Source organism: Hemitrygon akajei, chromosome 16 (assembly GCF_048418815.1).
Source record: "Hemitrygon akajei chromosome 16, sHemAka1.3, whole genome shotgun sequence".
Lineage (NCBI taxonomy): Eukaryota > Metazoa > Chordata > Chondrichthyes > Myliobatiformes > Dasyatidae > Hemitrygon > Hemitrygon akajei.
In genome coordinates this window covers 613,320-625,480 of record NC_133139.1, presented here as the reverse complement: position 1 = coordinate 625,480, position 12,161 = coordinate 613,320, and positions in this window count along the sequence as shown.

The window sequence follows — 12,161 nt, the reverse complement described above, 5'->3', positions numbered from 1 at the left end:
GTGCTGAAACCCAGGTAACATTCTAGTAAATCTCCTCTGTACTCTCTCTATTTTGTTGACATCTTTCCTATAATTCAGTGACCAGAACTGTACACAATACTCCAAATTTGGCCTCACCAATGCCTTGTAGAATTTTAACATTACATCCCAACTCCTATACTCAATGCTCTGATTTATAAAGGCCAACATACCAAAAGCTTTCTTCACCACCCTATCCACATGAGATTCCACCTTCAGGGAACTATGCAGCATTATTCCTAGATCACTCTGTTCTACTGCCCTACCATTTACCATGTATATCCTATTTTGATTAGTCCTACCAAAATGTAGCACCTCACACTTAACAGCATTAAATTCCATCTGCCATCTTTCAGCCCACTCTTCTAACTGGCCTAAATCTCTCTGCAAGCTTTAAAAACCTACTTCATTATCCACAACGCCACCTATCTTAGTATCATCTGCATACTTACTAATCCAATTTATCACCCCATCATCCAGATCATTAATGTATATGACAAACAACATTGGACTCAGTACAGATCCCTGAGGCACACCACTAGTCACTGACCTCCAACCTGACAAACAGTTATCCACCACTACCCTCTGGCATCTCCCATCCAGTCACTGTTGAATTCATTTTACTACTTCAATATTAATACCTAACGACTGAACCTTCCTAACTAACCTTCCGTGTGGAACCTTGTCAAAGGCAAGTGATGTGGGAGAATTGTCATGAAAGGAGTTAAACTGTGTATATATAATTTTGAATTTGAATTTAAACTTGTAGATATACTGCCTGGAACTGAAACTGGTTAATTATAATAGGGATTATATTTGATTTTCTAACTAACTAGGTATAAGTAAGTAGGGAAGTTTAGTCTAGTCTGTTAACATTTAAATAGGAAATAACACTAGCTCAGAAAATAATACAAGAACAGGAAAACAGATTATTATCTGAACGGTGGCCGATTAGGAAAAGGGGAGATGCAACGAGACCTGGGTGTCATTGTACACCAGTCATTGAAGATGGGCACGCAGGTACGGCAGGCGGTGAAAAAGTCAAGTGGTATGTTGGCATTCATAGCAAAAGGATTTGAGTACAGGAGCAGGGAGGTTCTACTGCAGTTGTACAAGGCCTTGGTGAGACCGCACCTAGAATATTGTGTGCAGTTTTGGTCCCCTAATCTGAGGAAAGACATTCTTGCCATAGAGGGAGTACAGAGAAGGTTCACCAGATTGATTCCTAGGATGGCAGGACTTTCATATGAAGAAAGACTGGATCATCTAGGCTTATACTCACTGGAATTTAGAAGATTGAGGGGGGATCTTATTGAAATGTAAAAAATTCTAAAGGGATTAGACAGGCTAGATGCAGGAAGATTGTTTCCGATGTTGGGGAAGTCCAGAACGAGTGGTCACAGTTTAAGGATAAAGGGAAGCCTTTTAGGACCAAGATGAGGAAAAACTTCTTCACACAGAGAGTGGTGAATCTGTGGAATTCTCTGCCACAGGAAACAGTTGAGGCCAGTTCATTGGCTATATTTAAGAGGAAGTTAGATATGGTCCTTGTGGCTAAAGGGATCAGGGGGTATGGAGAGAAAGCAGGTACACGGTTCTGAGTTGGATGATCAGCCACGATCATACTGAATGGCGCTGCAGGCTCGAAGGGCCGAATGGCCTACTCCTGCACCTATTTTCTATGTTTCTATCTGATTAGTTAGAGAAATTGGAGTTACAAAGGTTATTCTAATGAATATCACTAATTCTAACTAAACAGGAATTTGGCTTTCGTTGATATCTAATATTTGGAACCTAAACAGAATGTTTGAATTTTGAATTGTTCTTGCTCATGTGAATATATTGTACACATTGTCCTCTCCACATCCACCTTATCTAGTACTTTCAACATTTGGTAGGATTCAACGAGATCCCCACGCATTCTTCTAAATTCCAGTGAATACAGGCACAAAGCTGCTAAATGTTTCTTATATGTTAACCCCTTCATTCCCAAAATCATCCTCTCGATCCTCCTCAGGACTCTCTCCAATGAAAATACAACCTTTCTGAAATAGGGGGTCTAAACCTGTTGACAATACTCTAAGTGCGTCCAGATTAGTATCTTATAAAGGCTCTGCATTATCTCCTTGTTTTTATATTCTATTCCCCTTGAAATAAATGCCAACATTGCCTTTGCCTTTTTTTTTTACCTGACTCAGCCTGTAAGTTAACCTTCTTGCACAAGGATTCCTGTCCCACTGCACCTCTGATATTTGAATATTATCCCTATTTAGATAATATTTAGCACTATTGTTCCTTTTACCAAAATGTATTATCATGCATTGCCCGACACTGTATTCCATCTGCCACTTTTCTGCCCAGTCTTCCAAGTTGTCTAAGTCCTGCTGCATTTTTCCTCAGCACCACCTACCCCTCCACCTATCTTCATTTCATTTGCAAACTTTATTACAAAGCCATCAATTCCATTACCCAAATCATTGACAAAACACATGAAAAGTAGTAGACCCAATATTGACCCGAGGAACACCACAAGTCACTGGCAAACAACCAGAAAATGCCCTTTTTATTCCCACTCACTGCCTCCTACCTGTCAGCCAATTTGCTATTCATGCTAGTATCTTTCCTGTAATGCCATAGGATATTGCCTTCTGAATATATAAGTAAATATCATCCACTGTATCTCTTTTGTCCACCCTGCTTGTTACTTCTTCAAAGAATTCTAATGGATTTGTCAGGCAAGATTTTGTTTTACAGAAACCATGCTGACTGACTTATTTTAGTCTCCAAGTACCCCAAAAACTCATCCTTAATAATGGATTCCAATATTTTCCCAACCACTGAGAGGCTAACTGGCCTATAATTTCCTCTCTTTTGTCTTCCTCTCTTCTTAAACAGTGAACTGATACGTGCAATTTTCTAGTCCTCCAGGACTTCTGGAACCATGCCAGAATCTTGAAAGATCATGACCAATGCATTTGTTATTTCTTCGGCAACCTCTTTCAGGACTCTGGAATGTAGTCCATCTGGTCCAGGTGACTTATCCACCTAAAGACCTTTCAGTTTGTCTATCACTTTTACCTTTATTATAGCAATGGCACACATGGACAGTCTGGCATACAGCCAGTGTATTCCACAGAAAAGACTGAGCTAAAGTACTTATTAAGTTCATCTGCTATTTATTTGTCCCCCATTACTACCTCACCAACTTCATTTTCCAGTAGTCCAATATCAGCTCTTGCTGCTTTATATTATTGGCTAGTTTGTCTTCATATTTCATCTTTTCCCTTCTTCTAGCTTTTTTATTTACCCCTTTGTTGAATTTTAAAAGCTTCCCAATCATCCATCTTCCCACTCACTTTTGCTACCTTGTATGCCTTTTCATTGGTTTTATGCAGTCCTTAACTTCCTATGTCAGCCATAGTTGCCTAGCCCTGCCATTTGAGAACTTATTCTGTGAAACATATCTATCCTGCGCCTTCTAAACTATTCCCAGATACCTCAGCCACCTCTGTTCTGCCATCATACCAGCTAGTAACCCATTCCAATCCACCTGGGCAAGCTCCTCTCTCATATAACCATATAACAATTACAGCACGGAAACAGGCCATATTGGCCCTTCGAGTCCATGCCGAACGCTTACTCTCACCTAGTCCCACCGACCTGTACTCAGCCCATAACCCTCCATTCCTTTCCTGTCCATTTACCTATCCAATTTTTTTTAATGACAATATCGAACCTGTCTCTACCACTTCTACTGGAAGCTCCTTCCACATAGCTACCACTCTCTGAGTAAAGAAGTTCCCCCTCATGTTACCCCTAAACTTTTGCCCCCTCTCAACTCAAGTCCTCTTGTTTGAATCTCCCCTACTCTCAATGGAAAAAGCCTATCCACGTCAACTTTATCTATGCTCCTCATAATTTTAAATACCTCTATCAAGTCCCCCCCAACCTTCTATGTTCCAAAGAATAAAGACCTAACTTGTTTAACCGTTCTCTGTAACTTTGGTGCTGAAACGCAGGTAACATTCTAGTAAATCTCCTCTGTATTCTTTCTATTTTGTTGACATCTTTCCTATAATTCAGTGACCAGAATTGTACACAATACTCCAAATTTGGCCTCACCAATGCCTTGTAGAATTTTAACATTACATCCCAACTCCTATACTCAATGCTGATTTATAAAGGCCAGCATACCAAAAGCTTTCTTCATCACCCTATCCACATGAGATTCCACCTTCAGGGAACTATGCACCATTATTCCTAGATCACTTGGTTCTACTGCATTCCTCAATGCCCTACCATTTACCATGTATGTCCTATTTTGATTAGTCCTACCAAAACGTAGCACCTCACACTTATCAGCATTAAACTCCATCTGCCATCTTTCAGCCCACTCTTCTAACTGGCCTAAATTGACAGGTTAAAATGTGGAACTTTGCCATCCTTAACATAATTAAATCATTGTTTAAAAATTGTGAACAGTGAAGGGTGTTGGGAGTAGGTGTAGGAAGTAGGAGTCAGATATGCACACCTATATTTTGGCAAGGCAGAAGGTTTAACTAATCCACCCCTTCAGAGTGACAAAACTCAGCAGGCAAGGATGGGTGAGGGCAATAGTTCAGTTAATGATGTTTGCCCCACAACAGATTCCTGTCTCTGAAGGTATTTTCTCCATAAAAAGCAACTTCCCTTTGAGTAAGCCAGTCATCAATTTGGATCTTGTACAAGAGATTTGACTACAAAATCTTAGCAGGTACACAACGGTCTGACTGGGGGACACAACAATGTTCTTAGTTGGTTATAAAACATCCTGTATTATTGTTCAAAAGAGAACAAAAAAATATCCTAATGACATTTACCTCAACCGTATCTGACAATAGACAATAGGTGCAGGAGTAGGCCTTTCGGCCCTTCAAGCCAGCACCACCATTCAATGTGATCATGGCTGATCATCCACAATCAGTACCCCGTTCTTGCTTTCTCCCCCATCCCTTGACTCCCCTATCTTTAAGAGCTCTATCTAACTCTTTCTTGAAAGCATCCAAAGAATTGGCCTCCACTGCCTTTTGAGGCAGAGCATTCCATAGATCCACAACTCTCTGGGTGAAAAAGTTTTTCCTCAACTCAGTTCTAAATGGCCTACCCCTTATTCTTAAAATGTGGCCTCTGGTTCTGGACTCCCCCAACATCGGGAACATGTTTCCTGCCTCTAGTGTATCCAATCCCTTAATAATCTTATATGTTTCAATCAGATCCCCTCTCATCCTTCTAAATTCCAGTGTATACAAGCCCAGTCGCTCCAATCTTTCAACATATGATGGTCCCGCCATCCCGGGAATTAACCTTGTGAACCTACGCTGCACTCCTTCAATAGCAAGAATGTCCTTCCTCAAATTTGAAGACCTAAACTGAACACAATACTCCAGGTGTGGTCTCACCAGGTCCTGTACAACTGCAGAAGGACCTCTTTGCTCCTATACTCAGCTCTCCTTGTTATGAAGGCCAACATGGAATTAGCTTTCTTCACTGCCTGCTGTACCTGCATGCTTGCTTTCAGTGACTGATGTACAAGAACACCTAGATCTTGTTGTACTTCCCCTTCTCCTAACTTGACACCATTCAGATAGTAATCTGCCTTACTGTTCTTGCCACCAAAGTGGATAACCTCACATTTATCCACAGTAAACTGCATCTGCCATGCATCTGCCCACTCACCCAACCTGTCCAAGTCACCCTGCATTCTCCTAACATCCTCCTCATATTTCACACTGCCACCCAGCTTTGTGTCATCTGAAAATTTGCTAATGTTACATTAATGATTTAGATGAAGGGATTAAAAGTATATTGTAAATAGCTGCTGTCCCAGCACCAAGCCTTGCGGTACCCCACTAGTCACTGCCTGCCATTCTGAAAAGGACCCGTTAATCCCTACTGTTTGTTTCCTGTCTGCCAACCAATTTTCTATCCATGTCAGTACCCTACCCCCAATACCATGTGCTCTAATTTTGCCCACTAATGTCCTATGTGGGACCTTATCAAAGGCTTTCTGAAAGTCCAGGTACACTACATCCACTGGCTCTCCCTTGTCCATTTTCATAGTTACATCCTCAAAAAATTCCAGAAGATTAGTCAAGCATGATTTCCCCTTCATAAATCCATGCTGACTCGGACCAATCCTTTTACTGCTATCCAAATGTGCTGTATTTCATCTTTTATAATTGTCTCCAGCATCTTCCCCACCACTGATGTCAGGCTAACTGGTCTATAATTCCCTGTTTCTCTCTCCCTCCTTTCTTAAAAAGTAGGATAACATTAGCTACCCTCCAATCCTCAGGAACTGATCCTGAATCTATTGAACATTGGAAAATGATTACCAATGCATCCACGATTTCTAGAGCCACCTCCTTAAGTACCCTGGGATGCAGACCATCAGTCCCAGGGGATTTATCAGCCTTCAATCCCATCAGTCTACCCAACACCATTTTCTGCCTAATGTGAATTTCCTTCAGTTCCTCTGTTACCCTAGGTCCTCTGGCCACTATTACATCTGGGAGATTGTCTGTGTCTTCCCTAGTGAAGACAGATCCAAAGTACTTGTTCAACTCGTCTGCCATTTCCTTGTTCCCCATAATAAATTCACCCGTTTCTGCCTTCAAGGGCCCAACTTTGGTCTTAACTAATTTTTTCCTCTTCACATACCTAAGGAAGCTTTTACTATCCTCCTTTATATTCTTGGCTATCTTACCTTCGTACCTCATCTTTTCTCCCCGTATTGCCTTTTTTGTTATCTTCTGTTGCTCTTTAAAAGTTTCCCAATCCTCTGGCTTCCCACTCATCTTTGCTATGTTATACTTCTTCTCTTTTATTTTTATACTGCCCTTGACTTCCCTTGTTAGCCACAGATGCCCCCTAACCCCCCCCCCTTAGAATCCTTCTTCCTCTTTGGAATGAACTGATCCTGCACCTTCTGTATTATTCCCAGAAATACCTGCCATTGTTGTTCCACTGTCATCCCTGCTAGGGTATCCTTCCAGTCAACTTTGGCTAGTTCCTCCCTCACGGTTCCATAGTCCCCTTTGTTCAACTGTAATACTGACGCTTCCGATTTTCCCTTCTCCCTCTCAAACTGTGGATTAAAACTTATCATTTTATGGTGACTATCCCCTAATGGCTCCTTTACCTCGAGTTTCCTTATCAAATCCGGTTCATTACACAACACTAGATCCAGAATTGCCTTCTCCCTGGTAGGCTCCAGTACAAGCTACTCCAAGAATCCATCTCAGAGGCACTCCACAAACTCCCTTTCTTGGGGTCCAGTACCAGCCCTATTTTCCCAGTCTACTTGCATGTTGAAATCCCCCATTACAACCGTAGCATTACCTTTGTGACATGCTAATTTTAGCTCTTGATTCAACTTGCACCCTATATCCAGGCTACTATTTGGGGGCCTGTAGCTAACTCCCATTAGGGTCTTTTTGCCCTTACAATTTCTCAGTTCTATCCATTCTGACTCTACATCTCCTGATTCAGTCCCTCGCAAGGGACTGAATTTCATTCCTCACCAGCAGAGCCACCCCACCACCTCTTCCCACCTGTCTGTTCTTTCGATAGGACGTGTACCTTGAATATTCATTTCCCAGCCCTGGTCCTCTTGCAGCCATGTCTCTGGAATTCCTACATCATACCTGCCAATTTCCAACTGAGCCTCAAACTCATCCACTTTATTTCTTCGTGCATTCATATATAATACTTTTAATCCATTACTCCCCTCACTTCACACATTGATCCCTATTGTACTTGGCCATACTCTCCGTTCCCTTCCTGAGCTTTCTGCCCCTTTAATTCTGTTATCATTCTTAACTTTTCTTATTCTCTCTTTCCCTTTAACTCCATCCTTATATTTTCAGTTTGTCTCCTCCCCCCCCCCCACTTATTAGTTTAAACACACCCCTGTAGCAGTGGCAAACCTGCCTGCCAGAATGCTGGTCCCCCACCTGTTAAGGTGCAACCCGTCTCTTTTGTACAATTTAACCTTATCCCAAAACAGATCCCAGTGGTCTAAGAATCTAAAACCCTGCTTCCCGCACCAACTCCTCAGCCACACATTCAGATCCCCTATCTCCCTATTCCTGCCCCACCAGCATGAGGAAATGGAAGCAAATTGGAGATAACCTCCCTGGAGGTCCTGCTTTTCAGCCTTCTTCCGAGTTCTCTGAAGTCACGCTACAGGATTTCTTTCCTTTTCTTCCCAATGTCATTTATGCCGACATGCACTACCAGTTCTGGCTGTTCACCCTCTCCCTTGAGGACGCCCTTCAATCAGTCTGTGACGTCCTGGATCCTGGCACCAGAGAGGCAACACACCATCCTTAAATCCCACCTGTTGCTGCAAAATCCCCTTTCTGTACCTCTCACTACGGAGTCCCCTACTACCACGGCTCTGCCTGATGTCTGTCTCTTCGGCTTTGCTTCAGTGCCAATTTTTGACTCGCAGACCTGTCCGCCTCTCAGACTGGCAGTGTCTTCTGTCCCGACAGCTTCCAAGAGGGTGAACCTGTTTTCAAGAGGCACATCCCCTGGGGTCTCCTGTACTTCAAGCATCCATCCCTTCCTCATCGTCGCTCCCCTTCTCTCTTCCAGTATCTTCGGTGTAACGATCTCTCTGTAGGTCCTGTCCAGAAAACTCTCATTTTCCCAAATTAACCTGAGGTCATCCAGTTGCCTCTCCAGTGCCCCAACACGGTCTTTCGGGAGCTGAACCTAGACACACTTTTCAGTTGTAGCAGCCAGAGGCACCATCAGTGTCCCTGACCTCCCATATCAGGCAAGCATCACACTGAATCAGTTTACCTGTCATCTCTTCACCACCCATTTGGCCCAGCGAGACTTCTCCACAATTCAATCATGGCTGATCCTTTCTCCCCCTCCTCAGCCCCACTCCCCGGCCTTCTCCCCATAACCTTTGATGCTGTGGCATCAAATCTCCATCTTAAATATACCCAACAACCAGTCCTCCACAGCTGCCTCTGGTAACAAATTTCACAAATGCACCACCATCAGGCAAAATAAAATTCCTTGCATCTCTGTTTTAAATGGACGTCCCTCTATCTTGAGGCTGTGCCCTCTTGTCCTAGATTAGTCCACCAAGGGAAACATCCTTTACACATCTATTTTGTCCAGACCTTCCAACATTTGAAAATTTTCAATGAGATCCCCCCTCATCCTTCAAAATTCCAGCAAGTACAGGCCCAGAGTCATCAAAAATTCCTTGTATGATAATCCTTTCATTCCCAGAATTATTCCTGTGAACCTCCTTTGAACCATCTCTAATGTCAGCACATCTTTTAGATAAGGAGCCCAAAACTGTTCACAATGCTCAAGCTGAGGCCTCACAGTCCCTTATGAAGCCTCAGAATCACATCCTTGCTCTTGTATTCTGGACCTTTTGAAATGAATGCTAACATTGCATTTGTCTTCCATACCACCAACTCAACCTGCAAGTTAACCTTTATGGTATTCTGCACAAGGAATCCCAAATCCCTTTGCATCTCAGATTTTTGGATTTTCTCCCCATTTAGAAAAGAGGCCTCGCTGTTTGCTGGAGAAATAGTGGAAATCAAAATGCAAACCATTATCATATATTCTGGGAATGCCCCATTATCAAAGACTATTGGAGTGGGATACACAATGCTCTACAAGACATCTTTAAATGTGAAATACCCTTAGAAAGTAAGACCACGTATTTTGAGTATATACCTCAAGAATGGTTGAAAAGAGATATTTGATGGATATACTGCTGGTGGCTGGTAAAAAGACTCTTACTAGGAAATGGTTATCACAGGAGAGCCCAACCTTAAATGCATGGATGGAAATTACAATGGACATTTACAAACTGGAGAAGATAACAGCATCTGTTAATCATAAGTTGGAACAATTTGTTTCATACTGGGAAAAATGGTTTAACTACATAACACCTCATAGGCCTGATTTTATCCACACAAATCAATGAATATGTTGTAAACAAAAGATCATTCCCTACTTGTACATAGTTTTCTCCTTTCGCTTGTTCTTTCTTTCCTCTCTTTGCTGTAAGTCTATACCTCAGATAATTATTTTGTGGAGATTTGTGACATACATGACCATGTGAGATATAACCATATAACAATTACAGCACGGAAACAGGCCATCTCTGTCCTTCTAGTCCGTGCCGAACACTTACTCTCACCTAGTCCCACCAACCTGTACTCAGCCCATAACCCTCCATTCCTTTCCTGTCCATGTACCCATCCAATTTTATTTTAAATGACAATATTGAACCTTCCTCTACCACTTCTATTGGAAGCTCCTTCCACACAGCTACCATTCTCTGAGTAAAGAAGTTCCTCCTCATGTTACCTCTAAACTTTTGCTCCCTAACTCTCAACTCATGTCCTCTTGTTTGAATCTCCCGTACTCTCAACGGAAAAAGCCTATCCACGTCAACTCCATCTATCCCCCTCATAATTTTAAATACCTCTTTCAAGTTCCCCCTCAACCTTCTATGCTCCACAGAATAAAGACCTAAATTGTTCAAACTTTCTCTGCAACTTAGGTGCTGAAACCCACATAACACTCTAGTAAATCTTCTCTGGACTCTCTCTATTTTGTTGATATCTTTCCTATAATTTGGTTACCAGAACTGTACACAATATTCCAAATTTGGCCTCACCAATGCCTTGTAGAATTTTAACATTACATCCCAACTCCTATACTCAATGCTCTGATTTATAAAGGCCAGCATATCAAAAGCTTTCTTCACCACCCTATCCACATAAGATTCCACCTTCAGGGAACTATGCACCATTATTTCTAGATCACTCTGTTCTACTGAATTCCTCAATGCCTTACCATTTACCATGTATGTCCTATTTTGATTAGTCCTACCAAAATGTAGCACCTCACACTTAACAGCATTAAACTCCATCTGCCATCTTTCAGCCCACTCTTCTAACTGGCCTAAATCTCTCTATAAGCTTTGAAAACCTACTTCATAATCCACAACTTAGTATCATCTGCATTCTTAATAATCCAATTTACCACCCCATCATCCAGATCATTAATGTATATGACAAACAACATTGGACCCAGTACAGATCCCTGAGGCACACCACTGGTCACCGGTCTCCAACTTGACAAACAGTTATCTACCACTACTCTCTGGCATCTCCTATCCAGCCACTGTTGAATCCATTTTACTACTTCAATATTAATACCTAATGATTGAACCTTCCGTGTGGAACTTTGTCAAAGGCCTTACTGAAGTCCATATAGACAACATCCACTGCTTTACCCTTGTCAACTTTCTTAGTAACCTCTTCAAAAAGTTCAATAAGATTTGTCAAACATGACCTTCCACACACAAATCCATGTTGACTGTTCCTAATCAGACCCTGTCTATCCAGATAATTATATCTACCATCTCTAAGAATACTTTCCATTAATTTACCCACCACTGACGTTAAACTTACAGGCCGATAATTGCTAGGTTTACTCTTAGAACTCTTTTTAAACAAAGGAACCACATGAGCAATTCGCCAATCCTCCGGCACCATGCCTCTGTAATTCCCTTTTTTCCACCGTGATACTGATACATGTGAGTTATGCTTCTCCCTCTCAAATTGCAGTATGAATTCAATCATATTATGATGACTGCCTCCTAAGAGTTCCTTTACATATGGGTTATTACACAACATGCAATTTAAGATATTCTTTCCCCTAGTAGGTTCAAGCACAAGCTGGGGAGTGGGAACCAAAGTGAAGAGGCAGAGGATGGGGAGGTTGTCACACAAGTAGAGACAGCTTGTAGGGAGTTGTGAGGAAGGATAGGTAGATGTTAGAGCAAAGATGCACTCAGCCTCATTGTTTGAGATGTGTCTATTTTAACACAAAGTGTATCATAAACAAGTCGGATGAACTTAGAGCGTGGATCAATGCGTGGAACTGTGACCTTGTGGCCATTACAGAGACTTTGATATCTCAGGAGCAGGAATGGCTGCTGAGTGTGCCAGGCTTTAGATGTTTCAAAAAGAACAGAGAGGGAGCCAAAACAGGTGGGAGAATGGCATTGCTAATTAAGGATAGTGTCCTGGCCGCAGAAAAGGAGG